This window comes from Rutidosis leptorrhynchoides, chromosome 10 (assembly GCF_046630445.1).
Source record: "Rutidosis leptorrhynchoides isolate AG116_Rl617_1_P2 chromosome 10, CSIRO_AGI_Rlap_v1, whole genome shotgun sequence".
Taxonomy (NCBI): domain Eukaryota; kingdom Viridiplantae; phylum Streptophyta; class Magnoliopsida; order Asterales; family Asteraceae; genus Rutidosis; species Rutidosis leptorrhynchoides.
This window is the reverse complement of record NC_092342.1, coordinates 66,975,599-66,991,555: the sequence shown is the minus strand read 5'-3', so window position 1 is coordinate 66,991,555 and position 15,957 is coordinate 66,975,599. Positions and strand designations below refer to the sequence as shown.

The following is a 15,957-nucleotide window of genomic DNA, read 5'->3' as shown; positions in this document are numbered from 1 at the left end:
TAAATGACACTCCAAACAACTGATCCAAGCCTTAAAGTCGGACCTTAAGTGGTTTTACCAAAATGCCCTTAAAATATCTAATTTAAAAAGAAAAAGGAATATGTCAGCCCGTAATGGCGCGGCACGCCATAAGGCCGCGCAGCACGCCAAATGCCCAGTTCAGCTTCTTTTGCCTTTTAATTATATACAACGTAAACCCCACAACTTGAATCACTTATTCACACATATGTACTATGAAATATTTGGGTCTTACAACTCTCCCCTACTTAATTCGGAGCGCGTCCTAGCGATCCACGCCGCATGACAAGAGGGAAGATAAACCAACACGAATTCTTCGGGTTCCCAAGTAAACTCGGAACCTTTACTCCGACGCCATTGAACCTTAAAAGTTCTCACCTCCTTGTTACGCAACATTTTCACTTTCTCATCAAGTATAGCAATCGGCTCTTCAACATACTCCAACTTATTGTTCAGCTCAATTTCGTCTAATGGCATCCATGAAGAATCATCCGCAAGACACTTACGGAGATGGGAAACATGAAACGTGTTATGGATCCCCGCAAGCTCTTCGGGTAATTCCAATCGATATGCCACTTCACCAACACGAGCTAAAACCTTGAATGGCCCAATAAACCGAGGAGCTAACTTTCCCCGTTTTCGAAATCGAATAATACCCTTTCATGGCGAAACCTTAAGCATTACCATGTCGCCTTCTTGAAATTTGATCGTTCGTCTACGTTTATCGGCATATGACTTTTGTCTATCTTGAGCCTTCTTCAAATGATCCCAAATAATATCAATCTTGCTATTCGTCTCTAAGACTAAATCGGTACTCCCGATTTCCTTTTGTCCCACTTCACCCCAACAAATCGGGGTTCGACACCTACGCCCATAAAGCATCTCGTAAGGTGGCATCCCAATACTAGTATGATAACTATTATTGTACGAGAATTCCACCAAAGCTAAGTGCTCGTCCCAACTACCACCAAAATCAATAATACACGCCCGTAACGTATCCTCCAATGTTTGATTCGTACGTTCAGTTTGACCGTCCATTTGAGGATGATACGCCGTGCTCAATTTTAATTGCGTACCCATATCTTCATGAAACTTTTCCCAAAACCGAGATGTAAAACGAGTATCTCGATCCGAAATGATAGATATAGGAACCCCGTGTCGAGAGATGACTTCCTTGATAAACAACTTGGCCAAAGTCTCCGACGATATCGCTTCCTTAATGGGAAGAAACAAAGCACTTTTCGTCAATCTGTCAACTATCACCCAAATCGAATCAAATTGGGTTCTCGCCGTTTTAGGTAACTTTGTGATGAAATCCATGGTAATGTGCTCCCATTTCCATTTTGGGATTTCTAACGGTTACAACTTACCATACGGCTTTTGGTGTTCGGCTTTAACTTGCAAACACGTGACGCATTGCTCAACATACTTTACAACATCACGTTTCATGCCCGGCCACCAATAATCTTTCCTTAAATCAAGATACATCTTTGTTGCGCCCGGATGAATGGAATACTTTGACTTATGTGCTTCATCAAGTAGCACTTGTAGATAATCACCCATCTTAGGCACCCACACTCTTCCTTGAAAAGACAACAAACCACGCGAACCCATAGTAATGAATTCCGATTGCCCCACAATTCGTTCCGCATGCTTGTTGTGAACGTAAGCCTCTATTTAAATCACACCAAGTTTTTCAAGAAAATCGTTAGTAATAATCATACGTAACAATCCCAATCGTAACGCCGGGTGATGATTCTTTCGACTCAACGCATCCGCGACCACATTCGCCTTGCCCGGATGGTAAAGTATTTCACAATCATAGTCTTTTACCACATCCATCCATCTACGTTGATGATAATTCAAATCTCGTTGATTAAAGAGATGTTTCAAACTTTTGTGATCCAAATAAATCGTACACTTGACACCATACAAGTAATGGCACCAAATTTTCAATGCATGTACAACCGCCGTCAACTCAAGATCATGAGTCGGATATCTCGTTCCGTGTTCCTTTAATTGACGAGAGGCGTAAGCAATGACTTTACCTCTTTGCATTAGAACACACCCGAGCCCATTTAAAGACGCATCACAATAAACCGTCATGTCTTCCACCCCTTCCGGCAACACTAACACCGGAGCTTGACACAACTTCTCCTTTAACAATTGAAAAGCAATTTCTTGCTCGTTCTCCCAAACAAACCTCGCGTTCTTCCTTGTTAATTTCGTCAAAGAAGAAGCGATCTTAGAAAAGTCTTGGATAAACCGACGATAATAACCGGCCAATCCGAGAAAACTTCGGATTTCTGTAGGCATATTCGGTTGTCTCCAACTCTTCACCGTCTCTATCTTCATCGGATCTACTTGAATACCGTCCTTGTTCACAATGTGGCCAAGGAATTGAACCTCCCTTAGCCAAAATTCACATTTGGAGAACTTAGCATATAACTTCTCCCTTCGTAACATCTTCAATACTTCACGCAAATGACGTTCATGTTCGTTCATACTCTTTGAATAAACAAGTATGTCGTCAATGAACACAATTACCGACTTTTCCAACATAGGTTGGCACACTCGGTTCATAAGATCCATGAATGCTGCCGGTGCATTCGTAAGACCAAAAGGCATAACTACAAACTCAAAATGCCCATAACGCGTTCGAAAAGCCGTTTTCTCAATATCTTCCTCACGTACCCGCATTTGGTGATAGCCGAACCGTAGGTCAATCTTCGAGAAATACGTCGCACCTTAGAGTTGGTCAAACAAATCGTCAATCCGAGGCAATGGATAACGATTCTTGATCGTCACTTTATTCAACTCCCGATAATCGATGCACATCTGCATACTACCATCCTTCTTCTTTACGAATAAAATCGGAGCGCCCCATGGCGAAGCACTCGGTCGGATAAAACCCTTTTCTAGTAACTCTTGGGTTTGATTCAACAACTCTTGCATTTCCATTGGTGCTAAACGATAAGGAGTTTTAGCAATGGGAGTAGCTCCCGGAACCAACTCAACGCGAAATTCAACTTGTCTTTCCGCTGAAACACCCGGTAACTCATCCGGAAAAACGTCTTCGAATTCACTAACCACCAGAATTTCACGAATGGGTGGTGGCTCATCATGAGTATCAACAACATGGGCAAGAAAAGCCATACCACTACTAACAAGAAAACAACGTGCCCGTGCAAAAGAACATATCGGCACAAGTCTTCTTCGTTTATCGCCATGAATAATTAACTCTCCCCCACTTGGGGTCTTCACATGAATAGACTTTTCATGGCATGGAATATCGGCTCTATTTCGATCGAGCCAATCCATACCCACAACGATATCAAAATAGCCCAAAGTCATAGGAATGAGATCAATTTTAAAGTTTTTGTTACCAAAAACAACATCACAATTCTTACACACGTCAACCACTAGCACCGTCTTGCCGTCCGCTATTTCGACTTCTACCGGACGACATAACTTAGCTAACGGTCTATTAAGTTTAGGCACAAATTTAGGAGACACGAACGACAAATTTGCACAACTATCGAAAAGAATACTTGCCGGATTACAATTAACCATGAAAGTACCTGAGACAACTTCGTTCGATTGTTTGGCTTCATCATTGGTCATCAAGTAGTTGCGACCCCTAGCCGTACCCGCCACCTTCTCTAACCGCTTCACATTATCATTACGCAAGTCGGGGCATTCCAGCCTTTTGTGCCCCTCTTTACCACAATTAAAACAAGTGATTTTGTTTGCGGAGGATAAACTCGGACATTCACGAGCCATGTGGACCTTTTATCCACAATTGTAACACGAATAAGAAAAATCCCCGGAAGCACCCTTCTTCCCACCACTAGCATTACCGGAACCCTTCTTGTTCTTTTTCTTCGAAAAGTTCGAATGGTTCAAACCTTCACTCTTTCTCTTGCCAAAAGTAAAGCCGCTCTTTCTCAACACGAGTGCCTCAAAACCCTTGGCCATATCAAATAATTCATCAAACGTTTTCACCACCGTCACACTAATCTTATCTTGATAACAATCATTCAATGTTCGGTAAAAGTCTTCCTTCAACATCTTATCATTCCCGACATACTCTGGGCAAAATTGGGTCTTGGACAAAAACACGGATTTGAGAGTGTTCAAATCCATTGACCCTTGCTTCAAGGAACGCAACTCGTCCTTAAGCCTTGTAAGATCGGCCGAAGTTCGGTATTCATTGAAAAACTCCACCTTGAATTCATCCCTCGTGAATTCCATACATTGCTCTTCGCCATAAATTCGGATTTTCGCGTCCCACCATAACTTAGCATCGCCCCTCAACATGCTAGAACCGTATCTTGCCTTCTTATCGTGAGGACATTCACAAGTACGAAAGGCCCCCTCCATATCAGAGATCCATCGGGCACTTTTAAGAGGGTCTCGTTCGCCTTCAAAGGTAGGAGGTTGTGCATCCTTGAAATTCTTAAAGAAAAAGTCCCGTCTTCCCACATTATCTTCGTGAAGAACGGCCTTAACTTGTTCTTTTACCACACTAACCAATTGATCATCGATCAAATCTAGAAACATATTCTTTATCTCCACAAGGTACTCTGCCTTTTGACGTTTAAAGATGGCCTCTATCTTGGCCGTCAACTCGACGTCCTCACTAGTACCTCCGTTATCATGTTCGGTGTCGTATCCGTTTCTCATCTTCATTCTATAAAACGGAAAAGATTAAACAACGAAAAGAAAGACATGACACATATATATATATATATATACATATACACCACACTGCTCCATCTCGCTCAACAATCATCGTACATCGCTTGTTTGACACGATTTGCACCCGTAATAATGGTAGCTAGTCATTACTACGCGAGCACATCGCATTAACTCACTAGTACAAAGTCTATCTCGCTTGATGATTTCAAATACTACACAAAACAAATAGCGCATGATTAGTTCACATAAACCTATGCATTAACCAATCCCGATTCGACCCAAAGTCCTACAAGTCCCGCATAACGCGCACACAAAAAGTTTAAGTCTAGGCACCTACCTCAAGTCACCTAAATCCCTTAGACCATGCTCTGATACCACTTGTAACAACCCGAACCAAACCCGTAATAATATCACTAATAAAAAAAATTTGACTGGCCAGCATATGACGCGGCACGCCAGGTGGTGGCGCGGCGCGCGAACCCACCTGGGCAGACTGGTGTCCCCGGTAACCAAATACCAAAAAATGTTTGGCCGTTTCCCAACATAATTAGACGAAACGATTTCACCCACAAGTTCATATATGTAAAACTAGCACGTTCCATTAATAAAATTAGTTTTATGAAGCGGGGCCCACACGGCCCAATTTACAAGTTTAAATACAAAATATGAGTTTCGACCGCCAAAAAGTTTAAGTACCAAACTACACTACGAGCATGGCGTTTGGGATTAAACTATTTAAGTCTCGGTCAAACTCCAAGAACTAACACTTCCAAAAAGCGTCCCCTAATCAACAAAGCGGGATCTCTAATCCAAGATAATGCCCTAACCCTTGTCCACAATCGAACCTATAAAAAGGTAAACAACGAGAGGGTAAGCAAAGCTTAGTGAATGCAATAATTATACACATACATATATAATATATCTACTTGCAAACACTTATGCGCATACCGTATACATGCTAGCAGTCACAATTAGCTTATCGTCCTAAATACAAGCTATAACTTCCCATAATCAAGCAGGCATAACCAAAAGCATATATAACATGAACAAAAGTAATATGCTTACACTACAACACAATGACCATGGTTAACCAATCGTACAAGGAACGGTGTTTAAAGACCGTCGGTGTTCACAACAACCATTAGTGCACTTAACACGTCGCACACTAACCCCTCGGGTGGCATCTTAGCACTTCGATACTTCACCCCGGGTGGTGTCTTAACACATCGACACTTCACCCCGAGTGGTGTCTTAACACATCGACACTTCACTCGTTACATCTCACGAAGTGGCATCTTAACACATCGATGCTTCACTCGCGAGTGGCGTCTTAATACATCGACACTTCACTCGTTACGTGAACGTGGTGTCTTAGCACATCGACACTTCACATATCACGCTACACAAATAAACACATTATATATCTACGCATATAATTATTCCACTCACCTTTCGCCTTCGGTGAATCAATAAACCAAGCTTGAAACTTCAAGGTAACGCACCTATTACAAAGTATATATAATCAATCATTTGTTCAAGTTGGTCAAACTCGCAACACTCACCATTTCTAGGTCATTTTGACCCATTTGGACACCTAACCCTAATATTGGGTCATCTCGCACCAAAACCCTAATCATTTGCCAAGATAGGTTCAAAACACATTTTAGAACAAGGTTTACGCACTAAACGCAAACATTAACCAACTTAGATCCATTTTGACCCGTTTGGCCCGTTTAGGGTCAACACACCCATTTCGGGTCATCCACTAACCCACTTAACATCCATTTACATAAATATTGGTGTTCTAGCAATTTACTAACTAATTAAGGTTTATTAACAACAATTAATGCTTGAAAAACCCTAGTTAGTCATCTTTGAGTCAACATAACCCAATTTCACCCAAAACACCCAAATTCACTAACAAATGGGTCTTAGTGTTCATTACCTACACAAACCCTAACTCTTAAACAATTAAAACAAGGAAATTAGGTTTAGGGCTTACCACAACTATCAAAACGTAGTAAATGAGGAGATGAACAACTTTAGTGCTTGCACTTTGACCCGATTCGAGTTTCTTCTTCCTTAATTTGAGCTCTCTCACTCTAGAATCTAACTCTCTCTCTAGAATTGATTGGAAGATGATAAGGTGGGTGAATATGGAGTAAATGACACTCCAAACAACTGATCCAAGCCTTAAAGTCGGACCTTAAGTGGTTTTACCAAAATGCCCTTAAAATATCTAATTTAAAAAGAAAAAGGAATCTGTCAGCCCGTAATGGCGCAGCGCGCTATAAGGCCGCGCGGCGCGCCAAATGCCCAGTTCAGTTTCTTTTGCCTTTTAATTATATACAATGTAAACCCCACAACTTGAATCACTTATTCACACATATGTACTATGAAATATTTGGGTCTTACAAGGATTGTGATATACTACGACTTGACCTAAATTGTTAGACAGATATTGACCAACATATAAATATATATACTTAATTTAGGTTCGTAAATCCGAGGCCAACCCTGCACTTGTTCAGTGCCGTCATTTGCATTAATGCTACGAAATACAGTATTGTGAGTTTCATTTGCTCCCTTTTAAAATGCTTTTGCAATATATTTTTGGGACTGAGAATACATGCGCTGCTTTTATAAATGTTTGACGAAATAGACACAAGTACTCAAAACTACATTCTATGATAGAATTATTTGGATTCAGTGGTTCGATTTCTATAAAGATTACATTAGCTACCGTCGGTGAGATTCTTTTGCATTTTGATTGCATTAGCTATCGTCGGTGAGATTGTTTTGCATCTTGGTTGCATTAGCTACCGTCGGTGAGATTGTTTTGTATTTTCGCATTAGCTACCGTTGGTGAGATTGTTTTGCACTTTTCGTATTTCCCATTCGGTGTTCTTCATATGGGTGATTTTTACAGCAGTGAGCAGACCTGCACAGATTATTTTCGAAATATGAGTATCTTGTGGTCTATTATATTATTGGAAATGATTGATTATGATAAACTAATGAACTTACCAACCTTTTGGTTGACACTTGAAAGCATGTTTATTCTCAGGTATTAAAGAAATCTTCCGCTGTGCATTTACTCATTTTAAAGATATTACTTGGAGTCATTCATGGCATATTTCAAAAGACGTTGCATTCAAGTCGTTGAGTTCAATAAAGATTATTATTAAATAAAATGACAGATTAGGTCATTTATAGTTTGAAAATTATGAATGATATGCATGCCTGTCAATTTTTGATGTAATGAAAGTTTGTCTTTTAAAAACGAATGCAATGTTTGTAAAATGTATCATTTAGAGGTCAAATACCTCGCAATGTAATCATATGTTATTGTATTCGTCCTTATGGATTAGGACGGGTCGTCTCAACGTTAAGAAATGATAAGGTATGCATTGAATCTACTTCTGTTTGTTCTAAATGTTGTGAATTTGAACAGGAAATTGTTAGACTTGAATGTGACATTTCTAAGCTTAGTGAAATTCCTGTAACTTGTGCAAATTGTCCAAAACTTAAGAACTTAGGTTTAAACAAGCAGGCAAATAAGAAGAAGTATGAGGATGCAGTGTATTATGTTAATAAGCAAAAGGAATATGTTATCCGTACCTTAGAAACTCAGGTATCTCATCTGAAAGCCACGGTGACAGATAATGATAAGGCTACTAAATTGTATATTAGTCATACAGAAAGCCTTAAGACTAAGAGAGAGTCATTCAAGATTAAGTATGAGAGTGAGCTTGCTAGGAATGCAGACTGGCAGCGTATGTCACATATTTTAGACTACACAATTCACAAACACCAATAGCAGCAGGGTAGGAGATGCATATGTTATGAACAGTGGCGGAACCAGGATTTCGAATCACTGGAGGCAAAACTTTTTTAGGAAAACAACGAGAAAATAACATAGTTTTTTAGCAATTCTTAACAACTTACTGTGGCGGACCCATCAATTTTTATGTACGAAGGTGTGTAAAATTTGTGTAATGTTTGTAAGTTTGTTTTGAAAAAATAATTGGGTTAAAAAAACACATGACAATGTTAAAGAGTTAGTAAAATTCTTTATATACAATAATAAGAAATGAATAGCGTACGAAAATCACTTTTCACATATTTTCTTTTATAAAAATATATAATATTAATATTACTATTATAACCTAATACGTAGCAAAGACATCTAATTTTGTAAATATCAATATCAATGCAGACAAAACATTTAATTTTTAAAATATTATTAGGCACCAAATAACCAAAACAACGAGTAATAAATTGATACTATTTACATATATAGTAATTAAATTAATCAAAATACATAATTAAAATTCAAGTCAATTAATCGAGATCAAGATCAAGATTCAAGATACATATTAAAAGAAAATGAAACTGAAGTAGAAGTAATTGTTATGTGGTGGGGTCACTTTTATATACATAGAAAACGTTATCTTAGATTTATAGATAATTATTTTATTAAAATTGAAATACAAAATAAAAGAAGAAAAGTAAATGGGCCCATCATCCGAATTCTCTTTCATCAACCAATTACTTCATCTTCTCCACAACATACCCATCTTCAACCCAAATTGCTGCATATTTCACTTTTCTTCTATATAAATACTTAAAAATACATAGAAATACTTGGAAATAAGAATTAAACCACTGAGGGCAGCTGCCCCTGCTTGGTTCCACCACTGGTTATGAAAAGTGTCCCCACCTTTTAGACAGGATTACATCTATAAGCCTCGTGAGAAGTGTAGAAATGAGATCTTTGAACAACAACCCATTGAGACTAAGGAAAAACCCGTTGAGACTAAGGAGACACGCATAGAGACTAAGAAGGAACAATATGAGACTGAGAAGGTAGAGGTTAAGAAACGTGTAGAGAGTGTCTATGAAACTGAGTCAAATACTGATATAGACACTGAGAATGATAGTAAACCATTTCAAACTAATATGAAACTCATTACTATCTTGAAAAATCCCGAGAATGTTCGTAGGGATAGTGACTCTAAGAAACCTAAGCCGAAATCTGCTGAGAGGTCTAGGAAACCAAGAAGAAAAGACACACAGCTAGCTCCACTTAAGTTCCAAAAGGGACCTAGTGTGGCACATGAGGATATTTTTGCTCCCATGTGTGGACAACCACTGATAGGTGAGAGTCCCAAGACTAGCAATGTGCCTAAGTTTATTACGGAAGTTCTTACTAATGAGATAAAGAGGTTGTATCAAAACCTGTTGATAGACCCGAGTCAAAACCAAGAAGATCTACTAAATCCAAGTCCTCTAGGTCTAAATCGAACTCAAGGGTTAAGTCTGATCTCAATCCAACGACCAAACCTGTAACTTCTCCTAAGAACGAGGAACTGGAGTATTAAACTATTGATAGGGTCCCCATAAAGACTCCGAATGTCAAAAATAGGTACATACCTCCACATAGACGGAATGTGAGTCACGAATGTAGACTTGACATGAGAGCAGATCATTACTCAAGTAAATTTGCTGACCATAGAACGTGTTTTGATTGCGGAGAATTAGGACATGTTGCATGGAACTGTCTAAAGAGTTCTCGTACACCATATAGGAAGGTTGACCTGAACCAAATGTTTAATGAAAATTTTTCTAGGTCAAAATGGAAGAACAATATACTTTTCAAGAATCGTTCAGCCTCTTCTATTAAGAAACGTGCTTCCACCCCAACTTTCAGAACTTCCACACCTCCTAACTTTGACTCGGTAATTGTTTATCGTAAACAGTCTCCATCCAAGCGTCAGGTTTGGAAAGCTAAGTCTGATAGAGGTGGTAGTACAAGTGATAGTGATGTGTATACAACACCGTCGGGATCCACTGAAAAATGGGTGGATTTACAGGTTGTCGGTGTCGACGGGGAACCCACTGCCATTCGGGCTTGGGTTCCCACTTTGAACTAATTTTATTTTTTAGCTTTGTGAAGGTCGCCACGTTTGTTTAACCTTGTTGATAGTACATGGATTGTCGACAATTGGGCAGTCCGCACATGACTGCCCAGGAGAATGGCTTGTATATACTTTTGTATGCACCCCAGAACGAAACGTACGTTTTGGCTTCTACATAATCCCTTGTAGAACCCTTGTAATAATGTCATTTAGTGTCAAAAATCAATCTGATATCGTCCCAGATACAAAACGTCAAATGAGTAACCATTTCATTCTTATATGTTTATCTTTGCATTTGCATCTTTGTATATGTGCATGATAATTAGGATATTTCTATTTTGCATGCTAGTTTTATTTTATATGTTGCATATTTTCTTATGTTTTAGTTTATATAAAATTCAAAAAGCCAAAAAGATTTTCGATTATAATATTTTAGGGGGAGAAAATGGTAACATCGGAAAATACAAAAAAAAATCATAAAATTATAAAAATCCATAAAAAATAGAAAATCCTGAAAATAAGTTGCTTGATCTATTTGTTGGGAAATGATTGTATTACTGAACTTACATGTTTATTGTTCTGCGTATAATGTAAGTCGTACATGTTAAACTCATGATGTATTGTAGGCTTTACTGACTGAATCCTAGATTGAGATGATCACACTAAGAACTCGTAAATATCGGGATAAAGGAATCATGGAAAAGTCAATAGCGGATGAGTGTCTTCCTTAGTATACTTGATGGTGTATAAATATTCTGTTATATCAGATTAATACAAGGAGACATCTGCAGCTCACGTGATCTTCTAATTCAAACAACATGCGTGCAGCAGCGCATGTGCAATTAAACCCATAACAGATTCCACCCCGTTAATTTTTTCAAAAAAAGAAAAAAAAGAAAAAAAACAATGAAAGACGGTGACCCTTTTTGCATTACTGTGTGATTCGAAATCTAAAGGTTTTCGCTATGAGAAACGATCACAAGATCTGCTAGGTAGCAGTCCCACATATTCAGTTAACTGTGTGATCTTAAGTAGTTATGAAAGTATGTTATAAGAATAGATATAACAATCACACATTATAATTTTATTACTTCAACCAATTCGGATACTTATTGGTGAATTGTTAGAAGCCGATTCGAGGTCTCCAAAGAAAATAGAAAGGGAATTGAAATAGATATACTAGCTTTGCAGCAAATTACTTTCATCATAATTAATTAATTCCATAAGCAGATTACATATTTAAACAAAGAAAACTTTCATCATAATTAATTCCATAAGCAGCAAACTTTCATCATAATTAATTCCATAAGCAGGTTACTAGCTACACAATTAATTAATGTATGAATACCTTATAACTGTTGGGTGCAAACCCAATCCCACATTAGTTGGGGATAAATGTCAAGATCAACATATACGCTCATGAGTGTCTCTCTATACTACCAATTGGTTTTAGAGTAAATTGGGAGCTCATGGCTTATATGTTTGGTGCTTGTTGGGCTATAACCGGTCCTTTCAGTAGTATCAGAGCGGGTTAGCCCAAAATTATGATGTGGATTAATCCCCCCAGTTCGCCAACGATAATGGATCATTGTGTGTGCCTTATATCAAAAAGATCTCCCTGATTTGGCCTTGGTCAGGTTGATTTGGCCTTGGTCAGGTTGAGAGTTGCGGGTAACGGCCGGCGATATAAGATGAATGGATCCTGTGCGGAATATCGTTGAAGGGGAGGCCTGGTGATGTGGTCTTCGGTTTGAGGGGAGGATTGTTGGGTGCAAACCCAATCCCACATTGGTTGGGGATAAATGTCAAGATCAACATATAAGCTCATGAGTGTCTCTCTCTACTACCAATTAGTTTTAGAGTAATTTGGGAGCTCAAGGCTTATATGTTTGGTGCTTGTTGGGCTATAACCGGTTCTTTCAATACCCTCTAGCTAGCTGAACTTCAACGTTGTCTATATTAAATTATATTAATATTATTAAATGATAAACACAGTGATAAATTACCATCCTTTAATTAGCGTGCTTTAATGAGTGTCTTGATTGCAGCCTGGGCTAAAGATTTAGCAGCTTTTGCATCAGCCTCAGCTGCTTCAGCCTCCCTTAAAGCCTCTTCTGCTTGTGCAATGGCTGCTTCCGACTCTGCAACTGCTTGAGCTGCAATTGCAGCCGCCTCATGCGGAGTCATGCTCCTCATCATCTTAATTTGTAGTTCTAAATCCATCTGATCACCTCTCATAGCTAGGAACCGAATTAATGAAAACGCTTAATTAAACCTAATTAAGCCTTTATATATCTTGTACTTTGAAGTTTTTTAAAAGAAAAGAGGGGTAGGCACGTACTAGGATTATAATATTTATAGACAAATTAAAATAAAATAGGGTTTGGATATTATTTTTTGCCCCTAAAATAAGGAATACTATAAATAAAATATGGAATATGGAATATGGAATACAATAAAACCAAGGCCAATTCATCGATTGATCAATCAAACGAACAAAGATACAACGTTATAGCGAACGGGCATAATTTTTGTGGCAATGTGATTTTGATTAACTTAAGATAATGATTAATATTCAACTAATCGATAATAAAATTAGAAACTAAGCTTGTGAAACGGGCCGGGTCGGGTTGGGTCGGAACCCAAAATGTGTCCGGGTCAAAACGGGTCATGGGTCGAACGGGTCTCAAAATTCAAACGGATTGAACGGGTCGTGTCCAAACGGGTTGACTTGAGTTTAGTCGAGTCGAGACCCACATTTTTTTACAAAATGTTTTCATAAAAAAAATTTAGTTTTTTAACAATTATTTCTGAAATTTTTTAAAAACCTTTTTTTCATTTTATTTTATTTTATTTTTTATAACTTTTAAAAAAGTAACTTTAAAAAAAACATCTTTTTTTTTGTTTTTGTTACTTTTTTACCTTTTTTATTTTTCTAAATTTTTAGTTTTTTCAATTTTGTCGTATAATATGTTGAAAATAGGTTTCAACGAGTTTAGATAGACATTTTAATATATTAATGTACTAAAGAAGGGCACATATTGGACCCATTGATTTTTTTTTCTCGAGACCCAGTGGACTTAAATTTTGGTGTATTAGTCTTGATTGCTAGAAACTCATATAAATTTGAACTTATCCATGAATTTGCCCAAAACCACATATATGCTCTTTCATTATAATGTATTTGTCTATTGTTTTCATTTTTCTTATCACCTTACAAGGTCTTTTAGCTATAGCATCAACACAATCAACACAATCCACACCCAAATTAGACCTTTTTCGAGAATATATTGGAGCAGAGTTCAACAATGTCAAATTTTCAGACGTATCAATTAACCCAAACATCGAGTTCCACTACATACTAGCGCTTGTTGTTGATTATACGAATTCATCTTCTCCTTTTACAATAAATGGAAGATTCAACGTGTTTTGGGACACCGATAATTTAAGCCCATCTCAAGTTTCTTCAATCAAGAAACTACATTCTAACATCAAAGTCGCTTTAAGCTTAGGAGGCGATAGTGTATATGAAAAAGAAAGTTGTTACTTTAGCCCGTTATCAGTTAACTCATGGGTGTCTAACGCCGTTTCTTCGCTTACAAAAATTATCCAATGATATAACTTGATGGCATTGATATCGACTACGAGCACTTCAATTCAAATTCAGATCCTAATGTTTTCTCCGAGTTCCATGAAAAACTTATAACTCTTGAAAGCGATAACATTATATCATTTGCATCTATAGCACCTTGGCCGGAGGTCCTCTCGGAAGCAATTTCTCTACTCTGGAGTAGAGAGGGGGATGACTTTCTCTTTCGGTGGGTGGAGAATTTTTTCTCAACTCGTGGTTAGAGAGACGACTTCTCTTCTACTAGGGTAGAGGAAGGATTGTCTACATCTCACCTCCCCCATACCTCGCATGCGAGGGATTGGGTGTTGTTGTTGTTGTTGTTGTTGTTGTTGTTGTGGTTGTTTGCATCTATAGCACCATATGATAAAGATGAAGTTCAGAGGCAATATATGGTTCTTTGGAAGAGTTATTGGTCATATCATAGATTATGTCAATTTCCAGTTTTATGCATACAAAAAGGAGACCGCCATATCCCAGTTTATTAGTTATTTTGACAGACAAACATTGAATTATGAAGGAGGTAATAATATCTTAGTTGGTTTTAGTAGTGAAGGAAGTGGTGGAGGACTGATTCCTGAAAATGGTTTCTTTAGCGCTTGTAATATGCTAAAAAGTCAAGGGAAGCTGCACAGGATTTTCGGTTGGTCTGTAGATGATTCGAAATCTAAAGGTTTTCGATACGAGAAACGCTCACAAGATCTGATTGCAGTCCCACATATTCATTTTACTGTGTGATCTTAAGTAGTTATGAAAGTATGTTGTAAGAATGGATATAACAATCACACATTTTAATTTGATTATACTTCAACCAATTCGGATAGGTAAAGGTAAAAGGTAGAAGGTTTTCCCTGTTCGGACTACCTGGGAGGGTGAGTAATCCGACCTCATACTCTGATGTATGCAACTCAGCAGGATTACTCACTGACTGTTTCCAACCCATCCCTAGCCACCACAAAATATTCGTCCTAGACAGGATTCGAACTTGAGACCTATTGCAAAGAACTCGGGGCCCTAACCACTGAGCTATCTAGTGATGGTGAATTGTTACTTCCGAGACCGAACCATTTACGGTTAATCTTATTAACTCTAGTGAAATTCCGCGTGCGCCGGTTTTGAACAAGAAATAACAAAAGTGTAAGCAAAAAGCGGCTCAAGGTGCGGACTTGACAAAGTTTGGCGTGTTCATTAAGGACATTTGAGTTCTTATTATCGGCCTCATGTCTCCTTATAATCTTTTATACTCGTAATTCGTTGTATTCGTTTGCTTTTAGTTTCTTGGTTTTATCTCGGTTTAGGTTAGGTGAGGCTCGGTATAGATAGTTAGTTAGTTAGCCGCTTTATAGGTACGAGCCTCGTCGGATCCTCATTTGTACTTCTTGTTGAATTCGTTTTCTTTTCGAACAAAAACGTTTTCTGTTTTTATAAAGTTTTCGTTATTTTCGCCAAGAAAAGGAAGGGGATTCGAGTTGGCTATACTTTTTTGAAAGTAGAGATTCCATGTTCCGAAATATGGTCGCTAAACCGGATCAATTTTATGAAGCTAAGCGTGTTAGTAATAATCAAATCATTAGACACAACCCATTTTAATTTTCTTACTATGTGTCTTGTTTTATTAGTACTTATTAGTACTTTAATATTCTTGCAAAACCAAACCAATATAGGAGTGTTTTCCATCAATCCAATATT

The 15,957-nt window shown here is 38.0% G+C and overlaps 1 pseudogene; it reads left to right on the top strand.

The window, feature by feature from the left end:
• Positions 1–13,818: 13,818 nt before the first annotated feature.
• Positions 13,819–15,006, top strand: LOC139870354 (chitinase 2-like; annotated as a pseudogene).
• The last annotated feature ends 951 nt before the right edge of the window (positions 15,007–15,957 follow it).